The following is a 16,036-nucleotide window of genomic DNA, read 5'->3' as shown; positions in this document are numbered from 1 at the left end:
TGTAACTTATTATATTGAGACACCAATAAAATATAATGTGCTCTTTGTAATTTGCAAGTGGAAATTCTTCACTTACTAGAGCATATCACTGCTGAAGTGTTTAAAGCAATCAGGTGTGTTTTAGACATTACACCAATGCCAGGAAATTATAATGGCAACATGCTACGAATCCAATAGCTCTGAAATAAAGATTTTGTTTAATTTTTCTTTTTTAACAGAAATTAGATTTTGGAGTTAAATTATTTAGCAACCACATGGAGAATAAACAAAAATATAAGATTGTATTACCTCTAGATGATGTTGTTAGCAACCAAGACTAATGGCTGGGACAGACAGATTACTGCCCCAAGGTGAGTCGCAAGTCCATCTGCTTCTCCCTATTTGATTTCTTGAAGCGATTCTAACTGCTAATTAACCATGAAAAGTTGTCTGTGAACCTTTCACCTGACGTTCGGAAACAGTAAAAGTTCTTAAGGAGTGCTCAGAGCAACGTCTATGCAATCAATTGCCATTTCAGCGATGACCTGCTGTCCTGCAGTACAGGGTCTCAAACTGTGATTGTTCTGCTCTTAGGGAGGAACATTTCTTTTTTACCTTTTACTGGCTAATACACACAAACACATCTACTAGACTGTTTTGAGTCATTTGGTTGCTTCTCACATAAACCTTAGTTCATTAGATGCTCAGACATAGGAGGAAGGCAGATCTAACTCCTACCTTATGTGCAGACAGTGCTGGAGGTGGTCTATCTTAGCGTGCAGAGCCCAGGCTCCAGAGTCAAAACTTCTTGCTGCTGCTCTGGCCTCACAAGTTAGAAAACTGACTCTCAGCCTTCACGGTACATTGGAATCACCTGGAGAACTTTAAAAAATGCTGAATCTGGGTCCCACCCCCAGAGATTTTAATTTAATTGATTTGGAGTGAAGTGTGGGCATTTAAGTTCCCCCAGGTGATTCTAATGTGCAGCCAATGCTGAGAACGACTGACTTAGAAGGAGGCTCCAATTAGATCTAATTTTCGCCTCTGAAGACCCTGTTAAGACTAGTTCCTCAGGTCCTGGTTGCCTTCAGAAATCACAAGAAGCCTGTGACTCTAAGTCCCTCTAACTGTGATCCCTGTCATACATTTCCATACAATCCCTCATCTAACACATTTCCCCACTCCTCTCTCATTTCCACACACTCTTCCACGTTGCCCTGGGAAACTCACAGTCTGTCATCAGCAAAATCACCTGACTCTGTAACCACAACTTGTTATTACCCATAACTACAGTCATTGCAGTCTCAGTTTTTAATATCCCACTCTCCACAACTAAGATATTCTTGGATTCTCCTTTTCCCAACTCCAACAGTTATTTGCCTCACTGGAAACTCTAATCTATTGATTTTTTTTTTCTCCATCATCTCCTTCATAATTTTTTTTCATCCTTACCCTATTTAGATTCCATGGTTCATCAAAATACTTTTCTTCATCTTTCCCTTCAGTATACTAAGGTGGCAAGATTCCAAGTCTGTTAACTTCTAGTTCTCACCTACTTCTTAACTTTATCTGAGCAGCGGAATCTTGCTGAGGAAAACCTTAGAGCCATGCTGGTCTCAGCTTAAGTACATGACCACAGACCTCAAGGGGAGAGGAGATGTTGCCTGGAATTCCGTGAAAGTGCCATAGTGAAATTATTGTCCCACTCTCCTAGATGACAATTTCTCACCTTTCTCTGGTAACATCCAAAACCCCATCTTCCCTCCTAACTCTTACCTAATTTCTTTGCACTTAATTCTACAGGGAAAACAGGAACACCAAAGATAACTTCATTTGTCCACCATCTCATCAAGATCAAAAGTGACCTCCACACTGCAAATCCAAATGTCAATGCTCAGTTTTCTTAACTGACATTTCCACTTAAGTATCTAACACAAATTCCATATTTAGCATACCTCAGACAAAAGTCTTGATCTAATTATACCCTAAAACATGCTTTTTTCCCTAATCTTAATAAAATAGCACTTTTGTTTTTTTAAATATCCAGATCAAAGACATTGGACCCCTCCATAATTCCTCTCTGGCTGTCTATATTTAAAATAAACCTGGAACCCAGCCACTTTTCATATCATCCAGCATTATCAACCTAGTGAGTCTCTTGCCTATACTACTGAGGTTCTTCTTAGCAGGCTACCCATTTCCATCATTGCTTCTACTACAGTCAATGAGAATGATATTTTAAAAATGTAATCAGAATATGTCACTGCTCTTCTTCAAATCCTCCAGTGGCTTCCATCCCATTCAGACTTATCCCATTAATCTTCACCAAAGCCTCAGAGGCCTGATATACTTAACCCCTCTCCTGTACCTTCCTAATACTCTGCTCCCTCTTGTACTTGTTTCCTATTACTCTCACCCACAGTGATACCTTTCCAACCAGACTGTCCCTTCTCTCCCAAGCAAAATACTGCTTCAAAACTAAATTTTAGTACCTTTGAATTTATTTTATTCCCTCTTCCTCGAATACTCTTTCCCCAAATATTATCCTGGCTCTCTCACTCTTTTCATCCAGAGAAGAAATGTCTCTTCTTTCTTAACCAGAGAGGTCTTCTTCAATTATATTATATAAAGGAACCCCAAGACCTCCATCCCCAGTCTCACCACTGTCTGTCTACATCATCACTATGCCTTATATTGTCCTTATAGCCCTAAAACCATATTTGTTTGTTTATTTGTTGTCTACCCCCAATTTAATATAAGCTCCATGATAGCAGATATTGTTTTATTCATTATTTTATCCTCATAGTATGATCTTAATAACATTAAATGACAGAAAAGTAAACATTTTTCAGTTTTCCCATTTATAAAATGGGAAATAATACCTGATTATTATGAAGATTAAATGCATTTATATATTTAGAACACCAGGCACATAATAAGCCCATGATAGAAATAAAAATAAAAATATGGAAAGGAATATGCCAATTTGTGACAAAGATCACTAACATTATTTATTCATTTTTAAGTAACAAATTATCCTATGGAGTTTCATACAGCTTCAGTTTGCAGTTGAATCCCTGCCTTGCATGTCAGCATCATTTCTCTAGGTTAATAATTCCCCCTTGTGAGTATCTTAGAAATTTTTCAAAAAGAAAAAATCAAGTAGTAGCTCATTTTGTAATTCATAAAAATTTTGTTACTCTTCATCTCATGACTTTATCCCTTGAATGTTTACATTTTTAAAAGGAAATATACAAATGAAACTAACAAAAAATCACCAAATTCACACATTTAAAACAAAATATTTCAGTGACATCACCACAATGGACAAATAAGATATCCCTTGCTCATATCCCATCCCCAAACACCAATAATTTGGTATCCATCTATGGACTAATGTGCCTTTGTAAGAGCCATGAGATCCAGGTAGGTGACTGTGAAACCCCAATGCAGACAAAGAGCAAAGAGGGCTGCTTTGAAAAGACAGGTCTGCACCAAACAGCTAAATCACCAACCATGGTCCAAAAGAAACAACTCTGTACTCCTGAGATATCAGCTACAGACTCATTTGCCTTTGGTTCTGCCATTAGAACCAAACCCAAAGACACAGAAATCTGCAATTTACCCAATAAATAACTCAAATTAGCTGTTTTAAGGAAGCTCAATGAGCTACAAGAAAACACAAAAAAAGACAATTTAATGAAACCAGAAGAATATATACAAACAAAATGAGAAGTTTAACAAAGAAGTAGAAGTTATGAAAAGGAATCAAATAGAAATTTTGGAGCTGAAGAATACAATGAATGAATAAATATGTGTGTGTGTGTGTTTCTCTCTCTCTCTCTCTCTCTCTCTCTCTCTCTCTATATATATATATATATATATATATATATCATCATCAAAATGAACAAAGAGTCTATGAAATAGAAGACAGGACTTTAGAAGTTGTATAGTCATAGGAGAACAAAGAAAAAAATAAAGAGGTGTGAAGAAAGCCTATATGAACTATGGGATATCATTAAGAAAAGCATCTGTGAATTACTGGAGACCCAGAAGGAGAAGCCAAGGAGAAGAGGACAGAAAGCTTATTTAAAAAAACAATGGCTGAGAACAACCCAAGCCTGAGGAGAAATTTTCATATCTTAGTTCAAGAAGCTAATAAGTCACCCCAAAATTTCAATCCAAAGCAGTCTTCTTCAAGACATATTAAAATAAAATTGTCTTAAACTTAAAGCAAGGATTGAATTTTAAAAGTAGAAAGAGAAGAAAAATTCTCTCACACAGGGAACTCCCATAAGATAAGACTATCAGAGGATTTCTTACCAGAATTATTGCAGCCCAGGAGAGAGTGGAATGATATATCAATATAATAATTTATGAATGTATACTAATAGAAAAAGAGGTAAATTTTAACATCAAAAACATAAAGAGGGGAGTAAAAGGGTAGAGCTTTATATGTGATCAGAGTTAAGTGGTTACAGCATAAAATAGGCTGTTATATCTATAAGATGTTTTGTGTAAGCCTCATGGTAACCACAAATCAGTAGATACATGAAAGATAAAGAAAAAGAAATCAAAGCATACTACTACAGAAAATCATCAGTTCACAAATGAAGACAGCCTGAGAGGAAGAAAAGAACAAGGGAGCTATAAAACAGAGAAACATCAATAAGATGGCATTAGTAAGTCCTTACCTATTAATAGTTATTAATAACTATTTTAGATGTAAATGGATTAATTCCCAATCAAAATGCATAGTTGCTGAATGGATGAAAAAATAAAATATACCCTACTATATGTTGTCTACAAGAGATTCACTTCTGCTTTAAAGGTACACATATGCTTAAAGTGAAGGAATGGAAAAAGATATTGCAACCAGGTGGAACCTAAAAGAGAGCAGGGGTAGCTATACTTTTATCAGACAAATAGACTTTAAATCAAAGCTTATAACAAGAGGCAAAGTTCCTTACACAATGATAAAGGGTTAAATTTATCAAGAGGATATAACACTTGTAAATATGTATGTACCCACATATATTAAGAACACCTACATACATTAAGCAATGCTAACAAATCTGAATAGAGAAGTAGACAACAATACAATAATAATAGAAAAATTCTATAGCTTACTTTCAACAATGGATAGATATTCCAGACACAAAATCAATAAGGAAACATTGGACTTGAGCTATACTCTAGAACATATAGACATAAGAGACATACACAGAACTTTCCATCTATCAGCAGCAGAGCACACATTTTTCTCAAGTGCACATAAAACATCCTTCAGGATAGACCATACATAAAACAAAAAAAGTTTTAGCAAATTTCAGATTGAAATCATACCAAGTATCTTTTCTAACCACAATAGCATGAAACTAGAAATCAAAAACAGTAAGAAAACTGGAAATTTCACAAATATGTGGAAATTAAGCCACTCCTAACAACTAACAGGTGAAGGAAAAAGTAAAAAGGGAAATCAAAAATTATCCTGAAGCAAACCAAAATGAAAACATAACATATCAAAATTTTTGTCATTCAGCAAAAGCAGTTCTAAGAGGGAAGTTTATAGCAATAAACACATTAAGAAAAAAGAAAGATCTCAAACAAACTAACCTTGCACTTCAAGGAACTAGAAAAGGAAGAACAAAACTATGCTCAAAGTTAGCAGAAGGAAGGAAATAACAAAGATCAGAGAATAAATAAATTAGAGACCAGAAAAATAATAGATCAGCAAAACAGAGCTGTTTTTTGAAAAAATAAACAAAATTGACAAAACTATAGCTAGCCTAAGAAAAAGAGAGAAGACTCAAAATCAGAAATAAAGAGGAGACATTACAAATGATACCAAAGAAGTACAAAGGATCATGGAACCACTGTGAACAATTATGTGCCAACAGATTGGATAACCTAGAAGAAATGAATAAGTTCCTAGAAACATACAACCTAGAAAGACTGAGTCATGAAGGAATAGAAAAATTGAACAGATCAATTACTTTTAGGGAGATTGAATCAGTAATCAAACGCTCCCAACAAAGAAGAGCCCAGGACCAGATGACTTCCCTGGTGAATTCTACAAAACATTTAAAGAAGAATAACACCAATCCTTCTTAAACTCTTCCAAAACACTGAAGAGGAGGAAACACTCACAAAGTCATTTTATAAGGCCAGCATTACCCTGATACCAGAGTCAGATAAAGACACTACAAGAAAAGAAAATTATCAGCCAATGTTCCTGATGAATATAGATTTTAAAAATTCTAAAAAATCACTAGCTAATAGAATTCAGGAGCACTTTAAGAGGAACGAGTGGAATTTATCCCTGAGATGCAAGAATGGTTCAATATACACAAAGACACACCACATTAACAGAATGAAAGAATAAAATCATATGATCATCTTAACAGATGCAAAAAAACATTTGACAAAATTCAACATCCATTCATGATAAAAACTCTCAACAAACTGGGTATAGAAGAAACATACTTCATCATAATAAATGTCATATATTTATTAACAAGCCCACGTTAACATCCTACTCAGCAGTTAAAAGTTGAAAGCTTTTCCTCAAAGATCAAGAACAAGACAAGGGTGCCCACTCTCTCCTCACATTTTCGACATAGTACTAGAAGTTCTACCCAGAGCAGTTAGGCAAGAAAAAGAAATAAAAGGCATCGCACTCAGAAGGAAAGAAATAAAATTGTTTCTGTTTGCAGGTGATATAATCTTATATATAAAAAATCTTATAAATTCCACCAAAAAGCTATTAGAACTAATTAACAAATTCAGTAAAGTCGTAGCTTATAAAATCAAAATACAAAAATCAGTTGTGTTTCTCTACACTAACAATGAAATATCTGAAAAAGAAATAAAGAAAACAATCCCATTTACAATGGCATCAAAAACAATAAAATACTTAGGAATAATTTTAACTAAGTAGGTGAAAGATCTGTACACTGAAAACTATGACTCTGATGAGAGAAATTAAAGATGAAACAAATAAATGGAACAATATCCTTGGTTTACAGATTAGAAGTAATATTATTTAAAATTTCCATACTTCACAAAGTTATCTATATATTCAATGCAGTCCCTATGAAAATTCCAATGGCATTTTTCACAGAAATAGAAAAAAATCCCTAAAATTTATATGGACCCACAAAAGACCCCAAATAACCAAAGCAGACCTAAAAAAGTAGAACTAAACTGGAGGCATCATATTCCTGATTTCAAATTGTATTGCAAAGCTATAGTAATTAAAACAGTATGATAGAGCAATATGGTATGTCTAAAAATAGACATATAGGCCAATGGAACAGAATCAAGAGCCCAGGTATAAACCCTTATATACATGATTAACTAATGTTTGACAAGAGATCAAAACATACTTAATGGGAAAAGATCATCTCTTCACTGAATAGTGTTGGGAAAACTAGATAATCACATGCAAAAGAACAAAATTGGACCCCTATCTTACACCATACACAGAAATTAACTTGAGATGGAGTAAAGATTTAAACATAAGACCTGAAACCATAGAACTCCTAGAAGAAAAGATAGGGAAAAGCTCTTTGATACTCATCTTGGCAAAAAATTTTCGGAAATGATATGAAAAACACGAGCAAAAAAATCAAAAGTAAACACCTGGGACTACCTCAAACTAAAAAGCTTCTGCACAGTCAAGGAAACCATCAACAAAATGAAAAAGCAACCTGTGGAATAGGTGAAAACATTTGCAAATTATACATTTGATAAGGAGTTAATACCCAAAATACATAAGGAAAGACTACTACTCAATAGCAAAAAACAAACAATCCGATTAAAAAATGGGGAGAGGACCTGAAAGGTCCTCTGAAAGGTGTTCAGCACCACTAATCAACAGGGAAATGCAAATCAAAACCACAATGAGACATCACATCACACCTGCTAGAATGGTTATCAAAAAGACAAGAGATTAGTGTTGGTGAAGATGTGGAAAGAAGGGAACATATGTGCACTGTTTGTGGAAGTGTAAATTGGTGTAGACACTATGCACAACCGTATGGAGATTCCTCAAAAAACTAAAAGTAGAGCTGTTATATGATCTAGCAATCTCACTGCTGGGTATATATCCAAAGGAAATAAAATCGGGATCTTGAAGAGACACCTGTACTCCCTTGTTCAATGCAGCATTGTCAAAACGGCCAAGATATGCAAACAACATAAGTGTTTATCTATGGATAAAGAGACGTATTACATATATACAATGGAATACTATTCAGCCATGAGAGGAAAATGTTACCATTTGAGACAACACAGATGAACTTGAGAGCATTATGCTAAGTGAAGTAAGTCAGAGAAAGACAAATATTGCATGACCACACTTATATGTGAAATCTAAAGAAGTCGAACTGATAGAAACAGAGAGTAGAATGGTGGTTGCTAGGGGTGTGGGGTCAGAGTAATGAGGCAATGTTGGTCAAAAGGCACAAATTTCCAGCAGTATGATTAATAAGGTCTGGTCATCTAATGTACAGCATGGTGACTATAGGCAACAATATTATACACTCGAAAATTGCTAAGAGAATATGTATTAAATTTTCTCACCTCACAAACACAAAAAAGGTAATTATGTGAGGTGATGGAGGTGTTAATTAATCATACAGTGGTAATCATTTCACGATATATATGTATCGTCATCACATTATACACCTTAAACATATACAATTTTAAATGTCAATTATATCTCAGCAAAACTGGAAAGAAATAAAATAGCAAATATTTAGCTTATGCTTGGGTCTCAAGATTATTAGCCATAACATGAGAGGCTGCATATATTGCAAATACTTAAATATTACATCCAAAAACTAAAGACTCAAAAATTCCAATTTAAAGACAAAAAAATAAACACCAAGCAAGAGAAAATACTTTGTAGATAAATGTTACATTATGCACTTGAAATGTTGAAGATTCTCATTGTTCCCGTAACCATAGTAAAAGTCTCATTTTGTATGATTTTGTACAAAACAACCAATCAATTGAATTCAAAGCTGAGGAAATTTTATAAAAATAAATGTTACTCTTGACATTTTAAATAATCTATCTATGGACTAAATGTTTCACTTTAAAATTAGTTCCTTTTGCAATTTTTAACCACAACCATGCCTACACTCACAGGTCTGGCTTCTCATTTCATGTAGTCATTCTGTTAAATTGTCTACAATTAAATTTTTAAATAAACTATAAGATAAATTGGCTGTTGAACTGGATGTTTGTAATCAAGGGCTTTAACAGAGAGATTTTAAATCTGATGAAAGCAATATACCCTCTCAGAAATAAGCAGACACAAAATTTGGCATAGAATTTAGGAAGTTCTGCAAATGGAGAACCTCCATTAAATATCAATGGACCCCAGATTAAAACCATGGTTAAACAGAAAGGAGACATACAAACATCTGTATAATTTACTATTTACTGAATCTGCAAAAAAAATACCAGGTACTGTACTAGGTACTTTATATATTTTATTCAATTCTTACAAAAATTCTGGTAAAAAATAGTAGTATTACTACTTTATAGATAACAGAAATCAGGTTAAGAGAGTAAATGACACAGGCAGTATCACATAACCTGAAAAGATAAAATGTGGCTTTCTTTCCATCATACTGTTCTGCTAACAACTTTTCGAGGACTATGTAAGTATTAACTGAAAACCATAATCTAAATCTATACTCCCTTGCCTTTTGGACTTTGCCTGAATTACACAATAACACCAAGTTTCTTTTTATAAGGCACATCCATTCCCATAGAGGAGACTACACTGGAATCCACGATGGGTCCAATTTCCCATCCCTACTCCCAAGAGAGTATTTAAGGCATATTAACTAGGTTACTGTGTTTGTAGACATTTCTTCTCTATCTCCAAGATCCTCAGAGTAAATATAAATGATAAAGACATTAAAAATGCATTTGAAGCCATTATAAGTTCATTGTAAAATTCAGCAGTCACTCAACAATAAGTTTTGTTTTGTTTTCTATTTTAAACAATGAGCTACTTATTTTCACTCCCAGGGTCTTAAAAAAACGGAACAAAACAGGATTGTTCAGCAATGTAGAGTTTACACCTTTAAGCTTTTTTATGTGAACAACCTCTTATATGTTTTCATAAACACTATACTCAAAGCCAACCAATCCTCAGGGAATAAGTGACTAGGCCTTCAAGAAAGATGAAATTATCTAGCCAGCAAGCTCCTAGCATTCACCTATTAAAATGAACCATAACTGAGTCTTAACTTTCTGATAAAGCAAGCAGCAACCTGGATTTCAAACCCTTTCCATCCTCCCATTGAAAACTGATGATTACATGTTGAATGATAACATTTGCAGCTTAAGTGAAGCAACATATACTTCTCTTCAACCCTAGTACATGTTGCTGAGTTGGCAGCTATCTACTGCCCTGTAATTTTAATGCATTCATCATGTTGTACTTTCAAATATAAATTATAAACTTGACCTAATAAAATAGATCTACATTTTCACTAAGATCAATCATGAATGAAAATTTGTCACCATGTATACAGCAATAAGAATGGGCAAAACAAACTCCTGAAGTTGAAAAAGATTCGTTGTTCAGGGTGATTTAAAACTGTTGATAACACTATAATGGAAAACTAATTTAGGGAATTAATATCACAGTCCAAGATTAATTTTCTTGATATACAGAAAATTCATACAAATCTATGAAACAAAAACTGAAGCTTCAATAAAAAAATAAGAGCCATGACTATAAGCAGAGCATGTCAAGTATAAGAGTAAATGTTCAAAGTTAAGAATTTGGAAAATACATATGTATGTAGAGAAAATTTTCAATAAATTATGACTTCAGAACCCCCCAAAAGCATTGCAATATATGTCCTGAAATTCATTTTTATATATTTGTTTAATTAATTTAATTACAGAATGGAAATGATATTGTATTTATAATTTTGTTTCCATTTTCCATTCATATTGTGATCACTTTCTCATGCCATTAAGCATTCCTTGAAAACATCCTATAGATATATTAAAACAAACAGATCCTTTAGGGAATATTTAGGAAGTATTATAATATTCAAATGACTTTCTATCACACAGATTTTAGAACATAAGGGAGTCCCTGTAGGGAGTAAGGACAAAGACTTTGTCCTCTAAAATACTTTCCCAGTCTTTATAATCTTTCCAACTGATGGCTGTTTTTCTCAACTTTTGTCCTAGATTTAATTTTTCTGAGTAAATGTCACACTACCTATGCAGAATTCTGTTATTTAACACTACTGTCCTCAGAGAGTTCCCTCTTTGTGATTCCAGAAAAAAAAAGGAATTTCATAAATTATATATAAATAGTCAATTACCAGGGTTTTCTTAAGCTAATCAGATTTTTAGAAATCCTTTATTAATTATGTAGACATTGGCCAAAACCTCCAGTTTATTTTTACTTACAGAGTTCTCAACACACTGTGTGTGTTATTGTTCAAATATATACATCCACACTGACAAGAAAACAAATGCCCATTCTCAATATAGAGACCATCTCAGGATTATATTTTACAGCTCTGGGGTCAACATCTGGTGATCTTTAATCATCCTGGAAAACTGCATTTTTATCCAAATTATAAACATCCAAAAGTTATAATTTTAGCACACATTCTTTTAAAAGTAAAAGTTTTATAAGATTTGCATAAGGCTATACATTTACCTCAGAATTTTTATAAAATGTTAGACTAAGAAGAAATCCAAGTTAAATAATACCCAAACTCAAAATTTCTTGTCCTCCAAATATTTCTTTGGATCAGGGTAAATACACATGTGGATTGATTTAAAGTTATTTGCACACATGGTATGAAAAAAATTCTCAGGACTGTAACTGTCTTGTACTCACAAACATTATTGACTTCCCACTGCATAATGGGTAGAGTTCAGACTCCTTCCTGGACAAGGATATGTACGGCAGGTCAGGCATCACCAGGTCCCAGTCATTGGTTGAAGCTTCCCTCCCCTATACCTTCTCTATAGCCCAGATGACCTCTTTAGTTTCTTACAATGATCACACTAGTTCAGTACTCACAGTTTCGCTTAGGATTTTATGAACCATTTTGTCTATTCCACTTTATCAAGTTCTAGAGAAGAGCGAGGCCATTAAGATCTGTTCTCGGATTAAATTCTTCCATTAAACCTTCCCTGAACTTTTACTGTACTAGTCATACTTGTTGGTGCTTGGTTAAATTCAAGTGGTCATTCTTCTTGGACTGAATTCTAATTGCCTGATGTACACAAATTTCCCCTCCCTAACAAGGCTGTAAGATAATAGAAGGCAATTATAAAATACCCCATGAGCAGCACACTAAGATGCAGTCTAGGAAGTATGCAATAAATACTTCATTTGAACTTTTCTTCTTCAGTAATCAATGAGACTATTGCTGCAAATACTACCACAGCTGTGAAACCTGCCACTATCAATGTTTCCAGAAGTAGAAATGGAAAGATTTTGAAAGGTTTTTTTTTTTTGGACTGATGTGTAAATACAGTCAAAATGCTTGTAACAAAATTTCATCATATCTCTGCACTTCAAAGAAATCATATAAATAAAATAATAAGTAAATCATTAGTAAGAATTTAATACTTTCAATACCCATCCTCGTGGCAAACATAGTATATATGAATACATTTAAAAATTAAAATACAAAAATATTTATCTAAATCCAAATAATTTAGCATATAATATTAATAAAAGGAAAAGAATGGGTCCCAAATAATAGGTTCAGGGTATAAAATGTTATAAAAATATATGTTAGGAAATGTCCAAATTTGATTATTTAATATTTATTCTGTCTCCTTCTTTCTTTTGAATCTTATTTTCAGCCAGTCCTGTATTTCCTGGGCATATCTCACATCATAATTTGTCTATTCAAATTTTGATATAATTTTCTCACTTAGTTAATGGAAAATATTCACAAAATAAGCAAGTTGGTATCATTTTAGGATATTAAGAGCAACAAAAACACTAAAAGATTGTGTGCTTGCTAGAAAAACTCACTTACCTGAGTGACCCAAATTTCTTTCAGTAAAATATTAAGAATTTTCCACATCACTGGCAAATAGTTAAAACCATGAATCCTAATTCTATAGATCTCTAAAATCTATTGTATTCATGATTTTGTTATGCAGAGAAGGCTACCATCACTATAGAAGCTTCAACTATTTTAAATATGAATCCTTTGCCTAAGATCAAGTGGAAATACTATCTAAAGCTTTGCCTCCCAAGAAACAGCACAGCAAACGAAAATTGGTGGCCTGCCTCTAAACATCAAAGATGTTCAACAGTCATCTTGAATATCTTCTTTGATATGCATATGTGTATATTTACTTGGTTTTTTTTACGTGTAGGCTCCCTTCCCTCAATTAATAGCAGTTCCTTAAGAATAAAGTCTTTAATTTCTTTATTTATTCAAGTAGCCAATTCCATGGTTTAAAAGCAACAGATGCTTACAAAATACAAATTGGAAATTAGAAAAAAAATCAATATATTTAAATTCACCCATGGTAGATTTACAAAGTGGGAAATTTAGTAGAAGTCATTGAAGAAACTTTGCCCAAGTTAAACTTCATTTAAAATAGTAACTAATAATTACTACAGGCAGACTTTTTTTTAAATTTTATTTATTTATTTATTATTTTTGGGGGGGTACACCAAGTTCAATCATCTGTTTTTATACACATAACCCCATATTCCCTCCCTCCCTCGACTCCCACCCCACCCTCCCTCGAGTCCCCCCCACCCTCCCCGTCCCCGTCCTCTAAGGCATCTTCCGTCCTCGAGTTGGACTCCTTTTGTTATACAACAACTTCCCACTGGCTATCTATTTTACAGTTGGTAGTATATATATATATATATATATATATGTCTGTGCTACTCTCTCGCTTTGTCTCAGCTTCCCCTTCACCCCTCACCCCCCCCCAAACCTCGAGTTCTCCAGTCCATTCTCTGTATCTGCGTCCTTGTTCTTGTCTTGTCACTGAGTACATCAGTACCATTTTTAGATTCCATATATGTGAGTTAGCATACAATATTTGTCTTTCTCTTTCTGACTTACTTCACTCTGTATGAAAGACTCTAGGTCTATCCACCTCATGACATATAGCTCCATCTCATCCCTTTTTAGAGCTGAGTAATATTCCATTGTATTTATATGCCACATCTTCTTTATCCATTCATTTGTCGATGGGCATTTAGGTTGCTTCCATGTCCTGGCTATTGTAAATAATGCTGCAATAAACATTATAGTACATGTTTCTTTTGGGATTATGGTTTTCTTTGGGTATATGCCCAGGAGTGGGATGACTGGATCATATGGTAGTTCTATTTGTAGTTTTTTAAGGAACCTCCAAATTGTTTTCCATAGTGGCTGTACCACCTTACATTCCCACCAACAGTGCAGGAGAGTTCCCTTTTCTCCACACCCTCTCCAACATTTGTGGTTTCCAGATTTTGTGATGATGGCCATTCTGACTGGTGTGAGGTGATACCTCATTGTGGCTTTGACTTGCATTTCTCTGATGATTAGTGATGTTGAGCATCTTTTCATGTGTTTGTTGGCCATCTGTATGTCTCCTTTGGAGAAATGTCTATTTGGATCTTCTGCCCATTTGTGGATTGGGTTATTTGCTTTTTTGGTATTAAGCTGCATGTGCTGCTTGTATATTTTGGAGGTTAATCCTTTGTCCGTTGTTTCATAGGCAACTATTTTTTCCCATTCTGAGGGTTGCCTTTTAGTCTTGTTTATGGTTTCTTTTGCTGTGCAAAAGCTTTTAAGTTTCATGAGGTCCCATTTGTTTATTCTTGATTTTATTTCCATGATTCTAGGAGGTGGGTCAAAAAGGATCTTGCTTTGATGGATGTCATAGAGTGTTCTACCTATGTTTTCCTCTAGGAGTTTTATAGTGTCTGGCCTTACATGTAGGTCTTTAATCCATTTGGAGTTTATTTTTGTGTATGGTGTTAGGAAGTGTTCTAATTTCATTCTTTGACATGTTGCTGTCCAATTTTCCCAGCACCACTTATTGAAGAGGCTGTCTTTTTTCCATTGTATACTCGTGCCTCCTTTGTCAAAGATAAGGTGCCCATATGTGTTTGGGCTTACTTCTGAGTTCTCTATTCTATTCCATTGATCTTCCTTTCTATTTTTGTGCCAGTACCATACTGTCTTGATCACTATGGCCTTGTAGTATAGTTTGAAGTCAGGAAGCCTGATTCCATCAACTCCATTTTTCCTTCTCAAGATTGCTTTGGCTATTCGGGGTCTTTTGTGTTTCCATACAAATCGTAAGATTTCTTGCTCTAGTTCTGTGAAAAATGCCATTGGTAATTTGATTGGGATTGCACTGAATCTGTAAATTGCTTTGGGTAGTGCAGTCATCTTCACTATGCTGATTCTTCCAATCCAGGAACATGGTATGTCCCTCCATCTGTTTGTGTCGTCTTTGATTTCTTTCATCAATGTCTTAAAATTTTCTGCATACAGATCTTTCCCTCCTTAGGCAGGTTTATTCCTAGGTATTTTATTCTTTTTTGTTGCAATGGTGAATGGGAGAGTTTCCTTAATTTCTCTTTCTGCTCTTCTGTTGTTAGTGTAAAGGAATGCAAGAGATTTCTGTGCATTAATTTTGTATCCTGCTACTTTACTAAACTCTTCAATTAATGCTAGCAGTTTTCTGGTAGAGTCTTTAGGGTTTTCTATGTATAATATCATGTCATCTGCAAAGAGTGACAATTTTACTTCTTTTCCAATTTGGATTCCTTTTATTTCGTTTTCTTCTCTGATTGCTGTGGCTAAAACTTCCAAAACTATGTTGAATAATAATGGTGAGAGTGGACACCCTTGTATCGTTCCTGTTCTTAGAGGGAATTCTTTCAGTTTTTCCCCATTTAGAACGATATTGGCTTTTGGTTTCTCATATATGACTTTTATTATGTTGAGGTAATTTCCTTCTATGCCCATTTTCTGGAGAGCTTTTATCATAAATGGATGTTGAACTTTGTCAA

Source organism: Hippopotamus amphibius, chromosome 2 (genome assembly GCF_030028045.1).
Source record: "Hippopotamus amphibius kiboko isolate mHipAmp2 chromosome 2, mHipAmp2.hap2, whole genome shotgun sequence".
NCBI classification, from domain to species: Eukaryota; Metazoa; Chordata; class Mammalia; order Artiodactyla; family Hippopotamidae; genus Hippopotamus; species Hippopotamus amphibius.
The sequence above is the reverse complement of the archived record's forward strand: the minus strand, read 5'-3'. Positions refer to the sequence as shown.